The 20117-nt window shown below is 48.0% G+C and overlaps 1 protein-coding gene across 1 annotated transcript in view; it reads right to left on the minus strand.

Moving 5' to 3' along the window:
• MGMT (O-6-methylguanine-DNA methyltransferase) overlaps nt 1-19443 on the minus strand; it is a 262691-nt gene extending 243248 nt beyond the window's left edge. The window contains exon 1 of the mRNA XM_074232162.1: nt 19357-19443. The gene's annotated coding sequence lies outside the window, so the exon portion shown is untranslated. The remainder of the gene's footprint in view (nt 1-19356) is intronic.
• Between the last annotated feature and the right edge of the window lie 674 nt (nt 19444-20117).

Below are 20117 nucleotides of genomic sequence, written 5' to 3' on the forward strand. Positions count from 1 at the left end.
AGGCACCATCTTTACCAGGGACATTATTTACAGAATATATGACTTGCCTAAATTCATTTCACTCTTTTAACTGCTTAATCTACTTGCTATTTCTTAATTTCATGTGACTCACTTTATTAAGTAGCTTTGTCTATTTTAAGCTTTTTTGGATAGTTCATGAAAAGATCTGTAACCCCTCATTTCCCCATCCAATAAGGTTCAACTGTATGCTATCTACATGTTGGGGGGGGGGGGGGGCACAGAGAAATAAAACAGGAGAAAAATCCTCTGGCTCTGCTCTACCCCAGGGGACAAAGGACCATGCCAAACCGACTGGTGACAATGGACCACTAGCATGGGGAGCCTCAGGAGAGGCCAGAGCTCTCATCACTCCCCACCTTCAAGTCAAGAAGAGAAGTTAACCAGTCAGAAACCCTGGCTGACATCAGCAAATAAGCAGATCTGCTGAGAGGGAATGGGATCGGGCTTGGGAGCTGGAAGAGATAAGAGCAACTCTGAGGGTTCCAACGGGAATCATTTTAGAAAATGATTCAATCCTAGGATTTTTCCCTTTTTTTCCTTTAAGGAGTGGATACTTTAGCTATTTAGAGGTAGTCTAGCATAATGAATAGAACTGCTGCAGAGGAAGGAAGACCGACCTTGGACTCCTACTGGCTGAGCAGCCCCTCAATGCCAGGGCAACTGCACAAGGGTATAAACTAAGGATCACATCTTTGATCAAAGTCCCCACCCAGTGACTCTAAGTAATTACCACAACAAAATTAGGCTCTCTAGTTCAATTGCTTATTTTGCAAAAACAGCCACCAAGTCTAGAAGAGATTAAGGGGGTGCCTATGAACTCCAGGAGAGTGGTGTCCTGCTTATTTTATACTAACCGCACTCTGGGGGACTAGTGGGAGGCTGGGGGAGAGGATACCCTGTATCTTTCCCCCGGGTCCAAGAAGTTAGCTTCTCTATGATTAAGGGAACATTAGGATTAGAGTCCTCCAGGCAGCTGGGCCAAGATCTGCCCCAGGCACAGTTCAACCCAATGACAACAAAGGAAAGGCAACAATACAGGTCTGGACAACAAAGCCCATGATGACACCTCCAACAGAACCAAGCCTAGTTTGATCCAAGAGCCCCAAACATACTGGGTAAAATAAAGGTGTCCTGCCTGCCATCTTGCCGCAGTTTCTTAAATATGGACTGTGCCACCTCCCAGATGCTTCTCTGTTGAGTCCAGCGTTCACATCTGAAAACACTCAGGCTGGACAGAAACACACAGATAAACACACAAATGCAGACCCCTCTGGGGTATTCTAAGCAAAGATACTGGGGTGGTTTTTTTAGCCATTCCCATCTCCAGCTCATTTTCAGATTAGGAAATCAAGGCAAACAGGACGAGGTGCCATGCCCGGAGTCACCCAGTGGGTCAGCATCTGAGGCCAGGTCTGGCTGGACTCATGAGGGCTCCTCCTGACCCGGACCCAGTGCAGGATCCCCTGCAGCTCCTCATGCCTGCCCCCAGCATGGACACACTTCAATAAACACAGGAACATATACTTACAGATACATGTTAACACAAGTCCACACAAACACACAGACACTCACAAATAGATATACTGATCACACACACCCCAACAGCCAGAAAGACAGGGCAGACAAGGAGCTGATATGGCCTGGATGTAAACATGCAGCTGGGGGGGGGGGGGGGGGGGGGCAACTTACCAGTCCATTGGTTCCAACATCTGGAGCAGGCATCACAGCTGTAGAGCCAGCTGGGCCTGCCCAGGGAAAGTGTGTGCACACGTACCCTCTGAGAAAAGGAGGGGATGCTGGGAAGCCTGCATGTCTGTACACATGTGGACACAGATGCAACACCAAGTCATGTGTGTGGTACATCATGGTGGGTGTGTCTGCAGTTGTACATGACTACACCTAGGGGTATTCATCATATAGGTCCCTCCACATATGTATATGTAAACAAATGTGCGTGTCCAACACGGGTCAGGTTTTACATCTATGCACAGGCCCATGGGGGGACTGCCAGACCAACACTGCAGAAGGTGCCAGACGCTCTTCATTTCCCTGGAATAACATCAATTCCGTTTGATGTTTTCTCAGCAGAATACCACCAGTCTGAGTATTCCAAAGCACTTTTCTCTGGGAGTGAACCAAAGACCTAGTGTCATCACCCCAACATCAATAGACTGAACCCAACAGACATCCAGGTCGACAGAAGGCCACTCTAACAATGAGGGAACCCACATTCCCATCCAAGGGTTTTTTCAGGTTTCTTTATGACCTTCCAAGAAGCCCATGATGACATGAGGGCCATGATACTTCCTGCTGGTACGCCAGAGGACATGTCTGTAGGACATACCAGGAGCCACCAACCTTGGTCATGTCATTGGCATCTCTTCAGAGGCGGGAATCCAAGCTTAGCCATGAGAGTCACAAGACCAGGGGTTCTCAGAAAAGCAGGAATGATGGCAAGGTCTTTGTCATCATGGCCAGGAGCCCTCCAGTAGAGTGGTTGAAGCTAGCCTTGGAGCCAAAGACAGCCAGTCTCCCGTCCAGGCTCTATGAACCCAGACTCTGTCTGGAAGCTGAAGGTGCAGACCTGCACTGGCAGATCACCTCCATCAGGGGAAAGGGCATTTCAAAAACCTGGTCTATGGATCAATTCACCATCTCCTTGGTGGATCCTTGTCACCACTTACCCCCTCTCCAAATATTCAGTTAGTCCCTGCCCTCTCCCCTACTGCTTTGGTTACAATTTAATTTCTGTGTCTCTTCATCTGAGAATTAAAAGGCCAAAATGTGACCCCCTACAGGAAAAAAGAATATTAAAGAGATCTGCAAGTGTGACATTCCTCCACTTAAATGATCATTTTAATGATTTAGTATCCAAATGGTTTAATTAAATTGGGCAAACCAATAGATCTAAAACCACAAAACAGACAGCAACATGAGGCAAATCTAAGCTTTCCAGTGGCAATCAAGATGAAAATGCTTCACCAAATGTTATTCCCCCAGATTCCTGAAAGTTCCAAGTCAGCTTCTCCCAAGTTCAAAAACCAGGTAAATGAAAGGGAACACCCAACTCAGTACAACCCAATAAAAGATATTACCCTCACCACGCATTCCTGTTGCCAATTATCAGAAGCACTTCGACTTAATTTCAAAGGCCCAATCATTCTCAACAGTAACAGGCTCTTTTTTAAGTTTCAAAGAGTATTACATTAAGGCAATAACTCACCTTCCAGCTATAATATCCGTCTCCCTTATTGCAGGACTGCATTTCATAAATACTTTTCATCGACAAGTCAGGCTAATTCAGGTTAATTCTATTGTATTCTGGTGGTAGCTCCCATTTGTGTGCCATTACCTTTATCATCTTTTTGCCAAGCCCGAAAGTAATCAGAACAATTATTTGAAAAGGGAGGTTTATAAATTCTAAATCACTGTTGCTGGCATTTTTGATCAAATCGCAGCTTTATCTCAGAGAGCGGCAGGGACAGAGGATGAATCATGCATCAGTCAAACGCCGCTGACCCCCAAGTGCATTGCACAATATCAGAACTGCTTCCAAAGAAACTTTCCTAGACCATCCATCATTCTTCATAATCCTGAAATAGCTGCACACCTGAAGAGCAGGAGCTGAGAATAATAAACAGAGCCTCAAGCAGGAGGGGGAAGGGCTACACAGGTAACCAGTGATTCTAGAAAATTCAGTTCATATTCGGCAATTTGATTTTAAACAAAAAGGAAATAGGCCCCGAGGTCAGCAGAGGAAGGAGGTCTGTGTGGCTGCCGCTGGGCCAGGAGGCCGAGGGTGGGTACGCATGTGCTGGGTACCATACCAGCAGGCCTCTTAGGCACTGTCTCTGAGCCTCATCTCCAGGAGGTGATTGCTGAAACAAGAACCTAACATGATTTTTTGGACAAGAAGGAAAGATGGAGGAGAGCTTGAATCCCCTCAATGAGATTTCTATTAAGTCAGTAAGATGTCAGCAGTTGATCTGATTGAGGAGCATGGCCAGATACCATTGCTGCTGCCCCCTTGCTATGGTGATAACACCTTCAAGAAGGAGATGGGTGAGAACAGACCCTCAGGTAAGGAGCTCATGGCAGCTTTTTGCATTTCTCTGTCCCCCTAACACTCAGCTCAGAGAGGCACCTGGCCCACAGCAGGTGATTAATAAATGCCAGCAGTCACTTGCTGACCATAAACCAACATTAATGCCCAGCTGAATACATGGGCAGGAAGACCCTGTGGCCAATGAGCAGCAAGGCAAATAAAGAATCATTGATTGTGATGGCAGTCCTTTCAACATGAAAGAGGGCAACCAAGCCCAAACCTCCCAGCAAGGGGCGAGGGGTCTTACCTGCATGGAAGGACCCAGGCATTAATGGGTAATTAAGCAGAAAAGGGGAACTCGCCAGCATTAGGAAGAAGCTTGTATTCTGACATCATTAAACCAAAGCTAGGAAAACATACCTATTGATTGGCCTTGGTGTTTCCAAGGTCCAAGTCTCAGCTCCTCATATCTCTCTCCCCGCCCCTTCATGCAAATCACCCTTTATTTAAAGTATTCCATACTGCCTAATTCATTCACAGTGGTGAGTGATGAAGACATCCCATTTGCATTTTTAATTAAGTTGGGCAAATCAATAGATCCAAAAATCACAAAACAAATAGATAACAGAGAAATCTAAGCGCTCCAATGCTTCAAATGTTATTCCCCCAGATCCTAAAAAACTGCTCCCCAAAGTTCAAAAACCAGGTAAATAAAAGGGAATGCACACAATTCAGTATAAGCCAATAAAAGACAGTGCCATCTCTGTGCATTACCATTGCCAATTATAAACATCCTTCGACACAAAAATGCCGTCAAGAAATTTCCAAGTGAAAAAAGTGTTTTGAACAGTCCATAGAAAGAGCACAATGTATTTATTTTCCTAATACTCTGGATTTATGGAGTGCCTTTTTATTTTCAATCTGTACTGGTCTCCATGAAATATTAAAAGACACCGAGGAGAGGAAGCCTCTGCCAGAGTGCTGCATGGAGACTCCATGGGAGATTTATTGGAAGTCATCGACAAGAGGGCATGGAGGGGCTACCATCTGCACCTGGGAAGGGAGCTCTCCACAGAGGAGGTCACGGATCTCACAGGTCCTTCCCTGCTTGCACAGTCTAAAATTCGGCGGTGGCCTCAGCTCTCCTCAGCCACATGAAGGTGACCACCATGATCCCCGGCACAGGGACCCAACAAGCTAAGCTGCTAACACCCTCACCTGAAGGCGGGTATGGAGGGACTCTGGTTCTGAAAAGATCCACCATCACAACAATAAGGAGGTAAAGAGGCAGCTGGGGAGTAGGCCACATCTCTTTCCCTATCACTGCAGGCAAACTACACATCAATGGCCAATAGACAAGATGCCTAAGAAATATTTTCATTTAAAATCCCCCACTGTTCTCCATAGAGAAAGATCCAATGGTACCCATCTGATTCCATTCAAACATGGTGCTGCAAAGGGATGAGGCTGGGGAGGTGGGGAGGGGGCACAAAATAATCAGGATATATATAATCAACAAAGAAAGGTCTGTGCTCAAGAGACTGACCTGTCACTTTGGGGCAGTTTCTGAATTAAGCAAAGAAAGTAGATTCAAAGAAAATCTGAAACTGTTCAGAGTTCTCTCTCCTTTTTGGCATCAAAGGGGGAAACCCCCCCAAAACATGAAGCTATTCTTTCAGGCACATACTCAGAGGAAGGGATAAGAAAAGTCGAGGAACCTGTGTTGACTTTGACACATTTTTCTATATTCCATGCTTTAATGTGTCTGTATGACATGGGTGTGTTTATGTCTATATTGTGTTGTAAAAGACAGTCTCAAAGTCTACCTCTCAGATTTTGCAAGTACATCTTTCTCTAGCAATATCTGGACAATAAAAGCCTGGAGAATATTTGTTACATTAAAATAGCTCCTTCAACTGTAAAAAAAAAATATAGGTTTACTACACAAAGACAGAGCTAGAAGGTGGCAAAGACTTAATAATACTGAGTCTATTTCTATGTTAGGTCATGTAAAGCAGATGGAAATAATGGCAAGAGAGGACGGCCAGTATTTTATTTAGACATTTTTATAAGGGAGCCCGAAGTTGAAAGCATGGCGAGGGTTACTATACAAATTTTGATTTTACTAAAATGTTACGTCCCTTGAGCCAAGGTATTAATCTTGTCATAAAAGTAGTCTCTCCGCTCGCTGGTCATTCATTAAACTTCCATAAATTTTAAAATGCACTTCTTGTCACTGGCTCCCACACAATGGTCAAATAGCAACAGGGAGCTTGCTGACACTTGTCACCTGCCATGTGGGGGGCAGCAGCACTAGGGAGGGAATTGCAGTGCTGGAAGAGGGGCTCACAGAGACAGCATGCACATCACACACACACACACACACACACACACACACACACACCATTTGTTTGTTGCATCATTCACTGCTTCTAATGGAAACATGTCTACACTCACCCATTTTGATTTCAAAGAAATGCAGTGACAGACTCTAAAAACAATTGCTTGAAGTCTAAAATGAGAGCTGGACGTCCAATGGTTCCTATTCAAAGTTGTCTGCTCTGTGACAGGCAGAGGTCTGTCCCAGCAGGTACAGAGCATGACCAAGACCCAGATTTGTACAAGGAAGCATCAATTTTGTCAACGTCATCATCAACCTCATCCTTTCCATGGCCCAGACATCAGCAGAGATGCCCAAGCCTGGGAGTGAGGGCCAGCTGGTAGGCTACCATGCCACCCCTCCCTCCTCAGTGACCCTGGCCCCAGAAGCAAGTCTATCTGGCCACAGCATCCACTCTGATGAAGTCCCTGGGTCCCACTCCCTCTCCAAAGCAGGAGATGAGCCCTGGGACGGGAAGTGTGCCACCGTCATCACTCCCCCTCCAACATGGAACCGTCAGCAAACTTGGGGCCGTCAAACTCAGCCTCAGCATTCTGGACACAGAGGACCCTAAGGCACTGAAAAGGTCTGCCTCCTTTTTGGGGGGCAAGTAAACTAGAATTGAAAAGTGCAGTGGATCATCGATCCTGTCACCACCAAAGTGCCAGCAGAGAGGCCCTCTTTCATCGCCATCTCTAACAAAGTGGCCAGGCCCTGCGGCCAACCTCCATCTGGTTGACTGTCATCGAACTAAAGGAGGAATTACTGCCAGCTGATACAATCACCCAACTCACTTTGTCTCTCCGCAGAAGGGGGTCTGGCCCAGAGGAAGCCAGCAGCCCAGTTTCAGAGAGGAAATGGATGGTGTCTTTTGGCAGATGCAGACTCTTCCAGCCATGGCAGCCTGGAGTACCCTGGAGGCACAGTTCCCACCTTGACTTGCAAGCCCACTCAAAAACCAAGGTCCTCCTTGCTCTGAGAAGGCACACCTTGGCTAAAGAAGACAAGCCTGGCCAGCTTGGGGTGGTGGTGATACCCTCCACCCAGCCTTCTGGGACCCAAGGCCAGGCTACACTGGTATGGACATGGGGGTTCCTCTTGTGTAAATGGAGGACCCTGAGACCATGGCCAGGGCTTTGTTCCAGACAGGTCTAATTCACATCTTCAGGGTTGGTCCACAGCTCCCTTCTGCTATTCCTCCGAGTTTCTGCTGGCTCCATAGAGAATCACAGTGCCAAGGTCTCCCTCTACATGTTAGATGAGGCACCTGAGGTGCAAAGAAGTCAAGGGGTTAGCCCAAAGTCACCTGTGAGTTGAGATCCCCGACACAGACTGCAAAGGGTGTCTGATGCCTCTTAGCCAGACAAGAGGAAAGAGACAGGACAGGTCCAGGGGAGGAGGAGAGAGGATACTCAGACAAATGGGGAAGCATCCAGGGACTGTCCAGAAAAGCACATAGTCCAGGTTCCTTAGGGGAAGCCCAAGGACTGAAATGACCACAGGAACAGACTCAGAGCTAAAGGTCCCTGGGCCTCAGAGCTGGGGCTTGGTCTGTCTCAAATCCCATTTCCTCATCTATAAAATGAAAGCTTTGTTCAAATAGAGCCCAAGACCTCCTAGAGGGCCAGTGTTGTTTTGAGGACTCAGAGACAAGAGAGCATTTATTAAGCACCTACTGTTTTCAGACAGTGTGTGAGTAGTTTCAGGAATACAAAGATGCCCTGAAGGAGTCCCCCAATCTAATGGCGAGTCAACAAAGAATCCAGACACCTTAGAAGGAAGGGAGGCAGGAGCCTCAAAACCACTAGGCTGACATTTCACTCTCCAAAGGTGGCAGAATCACAATGAGATCCCCCGGGGACCTCACCACCCCCGGGGGACCACTGGGCTAACTGGTAACTAGATGCCTGGACACCTGGGTCCAAGTACCTCCTGAGCCAGTCCCAGCTCCCACTGGAGCTCAGAGGGCAAAGCCATAAGCAAAGGTGACTGACAAGACTTTTGAACAGAGCTTCTGGACTCTGAATCAGGAGACCATAAAGCAAGAGCCATAAGGGACCTCAGAGGTCCCCAGGTCCACTCTCAGAGAAAAAAACAGCCAAGACCCTGTGTCCAGGGCCTGAATGTGTGAGGATTTGAACTCAAGTCTTCTGGACTCCCTGTTGAAGGTTCCTCCAAGGAGTCAGCAAGCAATCAGTTAGAAATATGCCAAGGCAGGCAGAGTGGGGCCTAGACTGGCTCACGAGACCACAGGTGCTTGACTAATCCAGGTCAACAACTGCTTTGGAGCGTGCTGTCAGAGAGGCGTGCCTGAGGAACCAAGGACAAGGACTTCCCTGGGGGTCACACCCAGCTTTAAGGCTGCCCCCCTGAGCAGTAAGTGAGAATTCAGGACCTCAGATTCTGAAGGAGGGACCTCAGAGGTATCTAAGCCAATGAGCAAAGGACAGGGGCTGCCCTTGTACGTGCAGTCATCAAGGCACATCCAGCCCAGGGCCCTGGCCAGGAGGGATGCCCAAAGAATGGATGGAATGAGAGCTGCTCTGCTGGTCATGGGATTCCACTGCTGCCTCATCAATACGTAAACGAGAGTTGTGCATACACAGGGTGTGTGTGTGTGTGTGTGTGTGTGTGTGTGTGTGTGTGTCTATGTGTGTCCATCCAGATATGGACTATGTAGAGAGAGAGGTCTACAGTCTATCCATACATAGCACACCAAAGAACTTCATCCAGAGCAGGACAGCAGGAAAGTCCCTGGTCCTGGGGAAAACCCTACAAAATAGCATGGGGCTTCTGCTCCATCCTTCGGGGGGGGGGGGGGGGGGGTGGGCTCCAAGAACCTTGATAGGTTCTGGGAATACAAAGAGGAAATGGAAAAAGAACTTCTGCCCTCGGGCACTGACAGCCACACCACCAGGAAGGTCCCTTTAGAAGGTTCTCCTGAAGAGGAAGACAGCATGCATAGGTAGGAAGAAGAGTTTCCTGGGGGAGGGGATCCATGAGGTGAAGCCTGAAGAAAATCAAGATTCTCCTCCTCCAAATCCACACCATAAAGGCAGGGAGGGAGCAATGGTTTAGTGAGAGAATGCCCAACTGGTGGCCTCCAGGGAAGACAGCACCAAGTCTGGAAGGACAGCACCAAGTCTGGAAGGACAGCACCAAGTCTGGAAGGACAGCACCAAGTCTGGAAGGACAGCACCAAGTCTGGAAGGACAGCACCAAGTCTGGAAGGACAGCACCAAGTCTGGAAGGACAGCACCAAGTCTGGAAGGACAGCACCAAGTCTGGAAGGAACCTGTTGGCCAAGAATGTTGTCATCCATTAAGAATTGGAGGGGGTGGCGGCTAGGTGGCACAATGAATACAGCATCGGCCTTGGAGTCAGGAGTACCTGGGTTCAAATCCAACCTCAGACACTTTATAATTACCTAGCCATGTGGCCTTGGGCAAGCCACTTAACCCCATTGCCTTGAAAAATCTAAAAATAAAAAATAAAAAACAAACATTAAAAAAAAAAGAATTGGAGGGGGGTGGCTAGGTGGCATAGTGGATAAAGCACTGGCCCTGGAGTCAGAAGTACCTGGGTTCAAATCCAGTCTCAGACACTTAATAATTACCTAGCTGTGTGGCCTTCAGCAAGCCACTTAACCCCATTTGCCTTGCAAAAACCTAATAAATAAATAAATAAATAAATGAATGAATGAATGAATGAATAAATAAATAAATAAAAAGAATTGGAGGAACAGGGAGGCTAGGTGGCACAGTGGGCCCTGGAGTCAGGAGGACCTGAGTTCAAAGCCTGCCTCAGACACTAAATAATTACCTAGTTGTGTGGCCTTGGGCAAGCCACTTAACCCCATTTGCCTTACAAAAACCTAAAAAGAATTGGAGGTTCAACAATCAGATGGCATCGTAGGTCCAGCTATAAGTGCTGCCAATTAGTGATTTGGCACTATTTCCAAGAGTGGCCAAGCAGCTTCTGGAAAACCAAGTCTTTGAGGTGGGGAGCAGCACGGCAGATCAGTGATCCTGACGATCAGTCCTCCAGAGACAGGTTTGGATGCACAGGGCTGTCACATTCTGTGGCCATGCCACATGCTGATGAGGCTCAGCTGACACTAGAGAAACTGATTCAAAAGCCAAGAGATGCCACAGCAGCTGCACCATCACCCATCATCCCCCTTCCTAGGGAACCAGGCCACAGGAAAAAATGGATCTGGGAAAGCCCAATGAGGAGACTCTGTCCACAGCAGACCCTGGCTATTGAATGACAAGAGGGGGTGAAACGGGTTGTTCATATTAAACACATGCATGCATGCTGCATATATGCACTGTGCCTATGTACAATGTGTGTGTTACATATGTGTGTATGCACACAGAAACAACACAGAGGAAGAGTGGACGTGGATAATTTCTTGATTCAGTCACAATCATTTCAAGCTACAAGAGGCAGAGGAAAACCAAGAGAGTGTCCTAGAAGGTGAGACCTCCACCCATGACTGTGACAAAGAAGCCAGGGCCAGTCTCCCACAGCCCTGAGATTTGGGGCAGATTTCCAAGGGTTCAAAGACACCGAAGAGCTTCATGTCATGGATGCATCAGGACTCTTAAGACAACATGGAGAGTAGGGGTATGCAAGGACAAGCCAGGGAGAATGACCACAAAAGCAGAAGTTGTGGGGGGGGGGGGGGAGGGGAGGGGAAGAAAGAAAGAAAAAGGTTTGAGGAAGGGAAGAAGAGTAGAAAGAAAGGGAAAGAAAGACATGGAGGGAGGGAGGAAGAAAGATTCTTCACTATATCAAGTCAGTATATGAATAAAATTCCATATGAAAACATTTAAAGTACATTAGATTTTTGGTCAAGATGAAAGACAGAAAAAAATTCAAGCAATCTATTCTAATTGGGTTCCCATGGCAACTGTACAATTGGGTTTTTCCATACAACATCCCAAAGGCCCCATGCACACTTGTAAAATATACTTCAAACAGCCGGAATTGTTTTTCCATAGCCGCACTCCCAGGAAGATCAATTACTAGACATCCCCACCCTAACTATTAGTGGCAGGAGATGTTAACACTATTTGCCATATTAACATAAGTCATGTAAGAAACGCTCCCTATCACAATAATTATATGAAACTAATCACACACCTCCAATTCCTCCAACACGCTCAGGGTAATCAAGGTGCCGGCATTCTGTCATAGGACCATGTAAGAAATAGAGTCCAAATCGAGACCGAACCATTTTTGCCTCCTATATTGATTTCCAGGATAAACAGAATCAATCATTAATAATTACATTATAAGATGACCCTCAGGGTTAATCAGATTCTTAGACTCTCGCTATGGAATTAACAACAAACATAGCTGAGCTAAAAAAGAAAAAAAGCAAACTGAAAAGAATTCCAATCCGCATTTTAAATATTAATAGCACAACATAAAACCAAGTGCAGCCCTAACATGGGACTTGATTTGTACTAATTAGAGCGGGCCTCTCCTTGCCGTGACAGACATGCTAACCCAGCAGGGACGTGCACGTGGCTCAGTTCGGAAAGGTTAGGAGTCGAGCCTGGATGGCGACTGTCATGTAAGGCCTGAGCCAGAGCGCATTTCAGCACTGAAGAGAGACGTGAAGTAAAAGTTAACAGCTTAATTAACATTTTTCCTGCCATAACCTTAAAAAGGCCTTCCTATCTGACCCACCTTCCAGGTCTGTGAGCTTACTGCCCATCATGTTAACACCTCCTACCCCCTTCCCCTCAGAAGGGCAGGAGAAAGCAGGCCGGAGGCCAGCTAGGGTGGAGGCTGCTGGGGTCTCCAGATGACAAGGGCCCGAGAGCTGAAGGGGACCTAGTGGAACACCTGGCCTAAAGGCCTCATCTGGGAGATGAGGAAAAGGAGAAGGTTGATGCAAGCTCAGTCCAGGCTGGACATCAAGTCCTCAGCTTCCAATAAGGGGTGGCTGAGGCTTGGCTCCATCAAATAAACATGGCAAGAAACACTCCCTAAGCCCAAAGACTCCTCGTGAAAGACCCTGCCTATTTTCAAGGAGGTCCACTCTAAGGGAGACAGTGAGATGGAGGGCATGACAGGTGATGGAAACTCCCAAAAACAAAGAGGAGGAGAGGCCGAGACCTGATATGGGGAAACTAGATGCAAATGAGAGGTCCAAATGGAAAGCCCAACTAGGAAAACTGGAGAAGGAAGTCTGCCCCATAAGATATTGGGCCTAGCCCTGACCTGCAAGCACTAGCTTTTTGAGGGTCTCCAAACCCAGGGGAGGAGTTTGAGAATTGTTCAGTGACCCAAAACTCCCTTGGTGTCTGGATTCTAGGGCTCAGCAGCTTGTCAGGGACCCTGCAGGCATTCAAGGAAGACTTTAAGTGGAACTGAATTATCAGGAATTCAAAGAAAGACTAATCAATGGACATACTGACCAAGTCTCCAGTTGACCCAGATTTCAAGATAGACTAAGATCCTGGAGCACAGACTGGTCAAAATCTTTGTCTTTGTTACCCCCCCCCCCATTAAGGCCAGTGCCTGGCTCATCATTCCCTCCCCTCCCCCAAGCTTGCAGGGAAGAGCTTCCTTAACAGGTACAGATAAGTGCTCTAGAACTCCAAATTGATAACACTATTAGTGGCAATGATGATGATCATAACAGTACTTAACAAACATCATCTCATTAGAGCCTGACAACCCTGGGAGGGAAGGGCTTTTACTCTCCCCACTTGCAATAGAAGGAACTGAGGATGAAAGGGATGACCTGACTTGACCAGCATGAGGTTATTGTTTAAGGAATTCTTTTATGTCATATTTCAATAAGAAGCAGATCCAAAAAGAATAGGGGTAATCCCAGGAGCTATGAATACCCCCAAAACCAATGGGTTAAAGAAGATGATCCTTTCCCATGCTTAAATTCTAAGGTTCTGTGAACCATCAACCCATAGTAGATGAGGATGATCTACACATGAAAACATGACCAAGAGGCAGCTGTTCTGAAGACCACTTTGGTGAGCACAGCAATGCACTGGCCTCAGTGATTGACTGAATTCTTTAACCACCATGATCACCATCAAAAGAAACATAATTTCTCCAGCTGAAAGAAAATGGAACTCAGCAAGTCCTCCAGAGACCAGAAAAGTGAGAAGTTGGAAATAAGAAAATCCTGAAGCAAGCCACAAGGATACTGGTCTTTCTATGAGTGGAAATCTTGGGAAGTATGTGCACTGGTAATGATGATGAGAGCAGTCATTTATATGGCACAGTGCATATAGCATCTCAGGAAGTATGAAGCAGAGAGGCAACACATTGCTCCAGCTGACCATAAGTCCCAAGCTTCTCAAGGGACACTGAAGTGCCTCCATTCCCAGCTGGGCCATGCTCCAGGTTTGGAGGGCGAACAAGCACCCAGAATGAGAGCCCAAGGCTTCTACATCCCAGGTCACAGGCAGTCTCCATGGTCAATCAAAGGATCAAGGCTAATTATAGCACTGAGATCTCCCTGAAAAGCAACAAGGTAAGTGAGGAGCTTGGGGACAAAAGCAAAGTGTTGAAGCAATTGGGAAATACAATGGAGCCAGTGGACCTAGTAGCTGGGGTGCTGGGGATCCAAGCCATTGCTGGAAGGAAACATCTCATTCCTTCACTTTGCCACCCAACCAGTAGTCTTGTGGCGGCATTCAAACACAAGTCTTGTAGCCATCTAAGCACAGAGCCATCCTGCCTTTCAATAAGATCTTCAAAGATTCCTATTTACAATCAAGTTCCCCATCACCATTAGGGCTATCACAACACAACCCCAAGGTCAAGTTCATAGTGGAAACAGAATAGAAGTTCCCAGAAGACAGGGATGGTGCTATTGCCTTTCTTTGCATTCCCAACAATCAACATGACCATCAGCAGCTCCTAGATAAGATTTACTGACTGAATCAAGATTGTGTGACTGACAGGTTGAAAACCACACAATGCATGGTCTAGTGGAAGGAGTGTGAAGCTATGGGTTCAAAGAGCCTCCTGAGTCTGGTTCCTCATGAGTTAAATGGGGTTCACACCTCAAGACTTCCTTCCAGGGTTTTGGTGAGCCTCAAATGAAAGAACATTTGTGACTTGAACCTTAAAGGGAAACATAATGTTGGCGATTACTTAGAGCTTGGATCTGAAGGCAAAAATACTGGTTCTGCCCCCATCTCTGCTAATTATGCCCCACATGTGACTTTTGGCAAAAACGGAATCTTTCTAAGTCTTAAGTTCCAAATGAGGAGGCTGGATGAGAAGGTCCGTGGGGCCGTTCTTCCAGCTCCAAATCTGTGAAAAGATGAAACTGTCTCCCACTGTGTTCTTGATAGAGTCTAATGGAGAAGAGAAATAAAGGCAATATTTGGAAGACCCCTTCCTGAGATTTCTCATCTGGATTCCACAGAAGCCAGGGTTTCCATAAATTTAAAAGCAAACAAAAAAATTATAATAACAGACAAATGGGCACAACATCTGCTTTGGTCCCTGGGTATAGGGTCAACAGAGAATCACTTGGGACCCAGTGTCTAGCCCAGGAGTCATCTGCCAATGGTCATGGTGGACCCTTGGTCAGGGCACTGTTGGTCTGACTTGACAGAACCAAATAAGATGGTTGAGCTACTCTCTTATAAGCTGCTGCATGTCAATGTCCATCATGGGGAATTGGGTCCAACTGGGCAGCTCAGAGGCAAAGAAAGTGGCATGAGCCAGAGGGCTTCCCTCACAGGACTCCAATACACAATCTATGTCTTATTACCATGTTGCTTTAAATAGCTCCCTAGTTTCAGGAAAAGTAAAAGAATTTACAAACAAAATAAGGCAAACAGAAAGCCATAGATATTTTAAATCAAAATCCTGATGAACAAATCATTCTCCAAATGGGGCCTTTTGGGAAACAAAGGAAAAGAGAGAGCTGAGGCTTAGGCACTTGGCATTCCAGCCCATTCCCAGGGCCTAAGGAGAAGGTGCAGTTCTTGCCTCCCTCACTTACAAAGCATAATAGAAACCTCAAAATAGTGGAAAAGTTTATCTCAGCCATGGGGTATCTGTGACTATGGTTAGCTGGCTTAAGAAAAATCATGTTCAAATACTTTCCTGCACAGCTCCTGGTCACATTCTATTTCAAATGAGGGGCTCTGAAGCCCCATAAAGTTCCACGCCCAGGGAGGATTACCTAATAAATGAGCCCTCCCCACAAAGAATCCACTTTATTTTAATTGCATTCACTGGACAGCAAAGAGAGAAGCAGGGCTAGGCAGGTGGGGGTGAATCAAGGCACAAAACATGGGGGCTTATCTCATCCAAATCTGGGCTTTCTCTGGCATAGGAAGCTCCCGGTAAGGAAAAGCCTTTCACCAAGGCAGGTTAGCAGGTGCCTAGAGAGAGGTTAGGGAAAGCCCATGGGTGAGAGATGGGATCGGAAGATCTGGGGCTACAGGGGAGCTCAGGACTCATCACAACAACTTAATGGTCTTTATTTTAGATGACAAGACTGAGGCCCAGAGGTGAGGCAAGCTTGAATTTCAGAGCCTCCAAACCTGGTGCTCCATCCATGCTGTTATTTTCCTTACTCTGAATTCTCACAAAGAAACTTAAATGTGTGCATAGTTAAACAGATGACAAATTAAAATTTAAGTAAAGAAGAAAATGCAGTGATCTCTTACCAGTGGAGGGAAGGTTTCTTGTCAGCCAAATGGAACAAAAACAATTTAATTTTAATACGGTTCCCTCTTTTATAAACTTTTACTGTTTTATTATTCGGAACTTGACAAATATATCCAAATCTAATACTGCCACATAAAAAAGCAAACAAGAATGAATCTCTATTAGATGCCACTCAAGGTTGTCTGTCTATAATAAATTCAACACCTTAGCTCCACAGATCACCTGTTGGTTGAGTCTCTCTGAAATTCCTTGTTTCCTGCTCAGAATTTTTAAATACTCCAGTGACATTTTTTTCTTTTACATTATAATCACAATCCTTCCTTTCCCTTTCTCCCCTCCCCATTTAAACCAACAGATTGAGCACCATCCCCCACACCAGACAAGAACAAAGGTTGTCCCCAAAGGTTCCAAGTCCCCCACACCTCATGACGCCATGGCCACCTCCCACACTAGACAAGGCCAACCATATCTGTCTCTTTCTACTGCCATGAGCCCCACCTTTCCCCCATGTCAGGAGGCAGGTGGCGAGGCTCCATCATGATTGGTCCTGGCACTAAGCCAAGGTCACCGACACTATGTGAACTGTCCTTGTCCGGCTCCTTTCTCTCCACACCAACTACACGAGGATGAAGCCTTGGAAGCTGTCACTTGCATGTTCATCACCCTCACCTAGACTGTGACCAACATCAGCCCAGCCACTCCCCAAAGGGTGGGCCCCAAGTTTATTTGTCTCCCTACCCCTAAAGGAGATGCCAAGAGGCATTCTGTTTGCTGACACCATGGGTCTAAGCATGGTGTGACGGGAAGGGCATTGCCCAGAGGTCAGAAGGCCTGCTATCAAGTCCCATGCTGAAGGTCAAGCCTCAGTTTGTTTAGCAGCAGTTAGAAGGCAGAAGACAGAAAGAACACAGTTCAGATTTAGCCTCAAACCCTGACTAGCTATGTGGTGCTGGGCAAATCATGAAATTCTATGTGCCTCAGTTCCCCCATCTGTAAAATGCGGAGCCTGCTTCCCAGGGTTTCTACGAGGGTCAAAGGAGATATTATCTGGAGAGGCCTTGGCAGTATCTGGCACATAGCAGGCTTTACAGAAATACTATTGTTACCATCAGGCCTCTGCTGGCTCCTGTGGAAGAACACTGGAGTGAAGCAAGGAGAGCTGGGTTGGAATCCTGGTTTGTAACTTATTCACTATGTCACCATGGCTAACTTCCTGGAGCAATCTGGACCTCAGGGTCCAGGTGCAAAATGAGAGTCTTGCTTTGGAATCTCATGCTCCCTTTGCCATGACCTCTGGGAGGTTACTGCCTTATGTGCCCAAGACTTTTTCTGGTTCTGTGGGGCCACTTTTCAAGGTGAAGACCCTGAGGTCCAGGGTTCCTTACTACCTGAGAGTCCTGGAACAAGTCACCCCAGGATCTGGCTCTTACTTGGGGTGCTTGTCTAGAAAATGGCAGACCCTTCCAGGTCTAAATCAAGGACCACTCTGCAGAATCAATCATCAATCACTCAATGAACAAGGCAAAAAGGAGGTTCATATCATTTTACAGAACAGAAAATGGAAAGCTCTTTCCATTTTGTGGGGGAAAGGAGGGGAAAGGAGGCCTACCTCAGTCAGATCTTTGTCAGATCACAATTGTATGCAGATTACTGATATACTCATAAATCTAAATATCCTATTAATTAATGTGGCTTGAGCTTACAGACTACTAATTGGTGTCAGGGGAAAAGAAGAACAATTGGAAAAAAAAATGAGGTTTTTCATGGTAATTCTGTTTTAGCATTAAGTATTCCCAGCAAGCAAATCAAGTTTCTTTTGGTCTACTTAAATTTGTTGAAAAGGAATACACTCTCCCAAGGGATTTCACGAAAAAGAACCCGCACCAACTCTCTCTTTCCTGGGGAGGACAGAAGAAGGGGAAGGCGGGATTCGAGAGCACATCTCCTGAACCCGACTAGGCTATTGGCATCCAAGTCTCCATGTGAGATGATTTCTAGATCACCGAGGCAGCTATTTTGAGACTGGACAGCAACGCAGAGGCCGTGGAACAGTTGCCCTCAAAGCCCCCAAAGCGCAAGTTCTGTGCTTGCCCTCCCCAGGCTGTTCCCCTTCCTCTCCTCTGCCAGCAGAGTGGGCAAGATGCTTCTGGATCTTGCCAAGGGAAAGTTTACAGATCTACACCAAATTGAGTTTCCGGGAGAGAAAGCCAGCTAGTGAGGGGAGAAGATGGAGAGCCAAAGCGGCTCTGAGATTTCAGCAAATGATGAAGCCAACAGTGAGGGATGGCTAGTTTAGAACTGCTCTACTGTCTTATGACTACCTGGGGAATGAGGGTCTGGGCCGAAAGGCTCTGCCTCTTCAGTTTGTTTACTTTCAGTGTTTATGGATGTAATTAGCATGTAATGTATACAAATGCCAGGGACAGTAAAGTTATGTTATTTATACACGAAGCCTCCAAGAACGTCTCCTCTCTCTGCGACCCCACCCAGGAGTCGGGATAGAAAGCCGCAATCCGCACAGCTGCCCATCGGGGTCTCTCGAGGCCTCCCCAAACCAGGCCGGGCTGGCTTTCCAGGCAAAGCCCCAGGCCCGGGGCAGGCGGCCTCGACTGCCCTTCGTGGCTTTCTTCGCTGTGGCGGGTGCCCGGGGCTGGCAGGGAGACACCAGTGTCCGGAGTCGGCAGGCGGGGAGGTGCCCGGGCACCCTGAGGCCCCCTGAGCCCAGGGTCCTGGGGGCGCGGGGGACCCTGCGATCAGAGGCGGGTCGGGGGACCCTCCCCGGCGCCCTGGCCTGAGCCTCGACGGCCGGGCCGGGCACGTGGGCTCGGCGGCCCCGGGCCTGGGCCGGGCCGGGCATGTGGGCTCGGCGGCCCCGGGCGGGCCGGGCACGTGGGCTCGGCGACCCCGGGCGGGCCGGGCATGTGGGCTCGGCGACCCCGGGCGGGCCGGGCCCTGCTCCTGCCCCGCCGCAGCCCCTCGGGCCCGGGCGCCCTCTGTGCCCAGGAGGAGCCGGCAGAGCCCGGCCCGGCCCGCCTCCCCTCCGTCCGTCCGTCCGTCCGCGCCTCCACGGCCCCAGGCTCGGCTCCCCCGGGCCCTGCACCGGCCCCCGGCGCCCCCCGCCCGCGTCTCCCGGGGGTCCCCCCGCGGGAGTCGGGGGCGCCCAGCACGTGGGCTCCGGCCCTCCTGGTGGGGGCCCGACGGGAGGAGGGGGCGGGGGTCCCGCCGCACTCACCGTGGCCCCCGCTCCGCGCCTTCCTCCTTCCTGGGTCCGGGCCGAGTCCGGGCAGGTCCCTGGGGGCGCGGGCGGCCCGGGGCACTTTCACTATGGGCTCTGCGCCTGCGCGGTGGAGAGCGGCCGGCCCCGCCCCGGGGCGGAGTCCCGCCTCGGGCCCGCCCCCGGCCCCTCCCACCCCGCGGGTCCGCAGGGAAGAGACGAGGGGGCGGGGCGACCGGCCCGGCCCCGCCCCGAGGAACGGGGGCCGGCAAGTGTCCGCCCTGCAGACACCTCCAACTTAGAAAAGGGGGCTGACGCTTCCCAGAATTCCAAGTCAATCTAAAAGATCACCCCCATTTCTGTGAATTTCTAACAAGAGCCAGGAGAAAAAGAACGGAAGAGAAATTCCACTTCATACAGGAAAAAATGCACTGATTATCCACGATCCACTAGGCCACACGGAACGCCTCAAAGGGGGAAAAAATAAACTACAAAATAATTTTACGGCGATTCCAACTCTGAAGAAATAATCATTATACAAGATTCTGGCGAAACTAGACAAGATCAGAGTTTTTAAAAAATTGAAATGATTGCCTTAAACTACATGCCACCCTAAATTCCAAATGGATCCACAAACTATCAAAAAATGACATCATTTACCCCCCAAAATCCAGTGGAAAATGGAAAATTTTATCTTTCATACTCATTGATGGTGAAGAGTTTTACCTGAAACAAACGTTAAAAAGATTAAATCTTTTAAAAAAACCCACAAGCACTAG

This window comes from Macrotis lagotis, chromosome 4 (assembly GCF_037893015.1).
Source record: "Macrotis lagotis isolate mMagLag1 chromosome 4, bilby.v1.9.chrom.fasta, whole genome shotgun sequence".
Classification (NCBI taxonomy): Eukaryota; Metazoa; Chordata; class Mammalia; order Peramelemorphia; family Peramelidae; genus Macrotis; species Macrotis lagotis.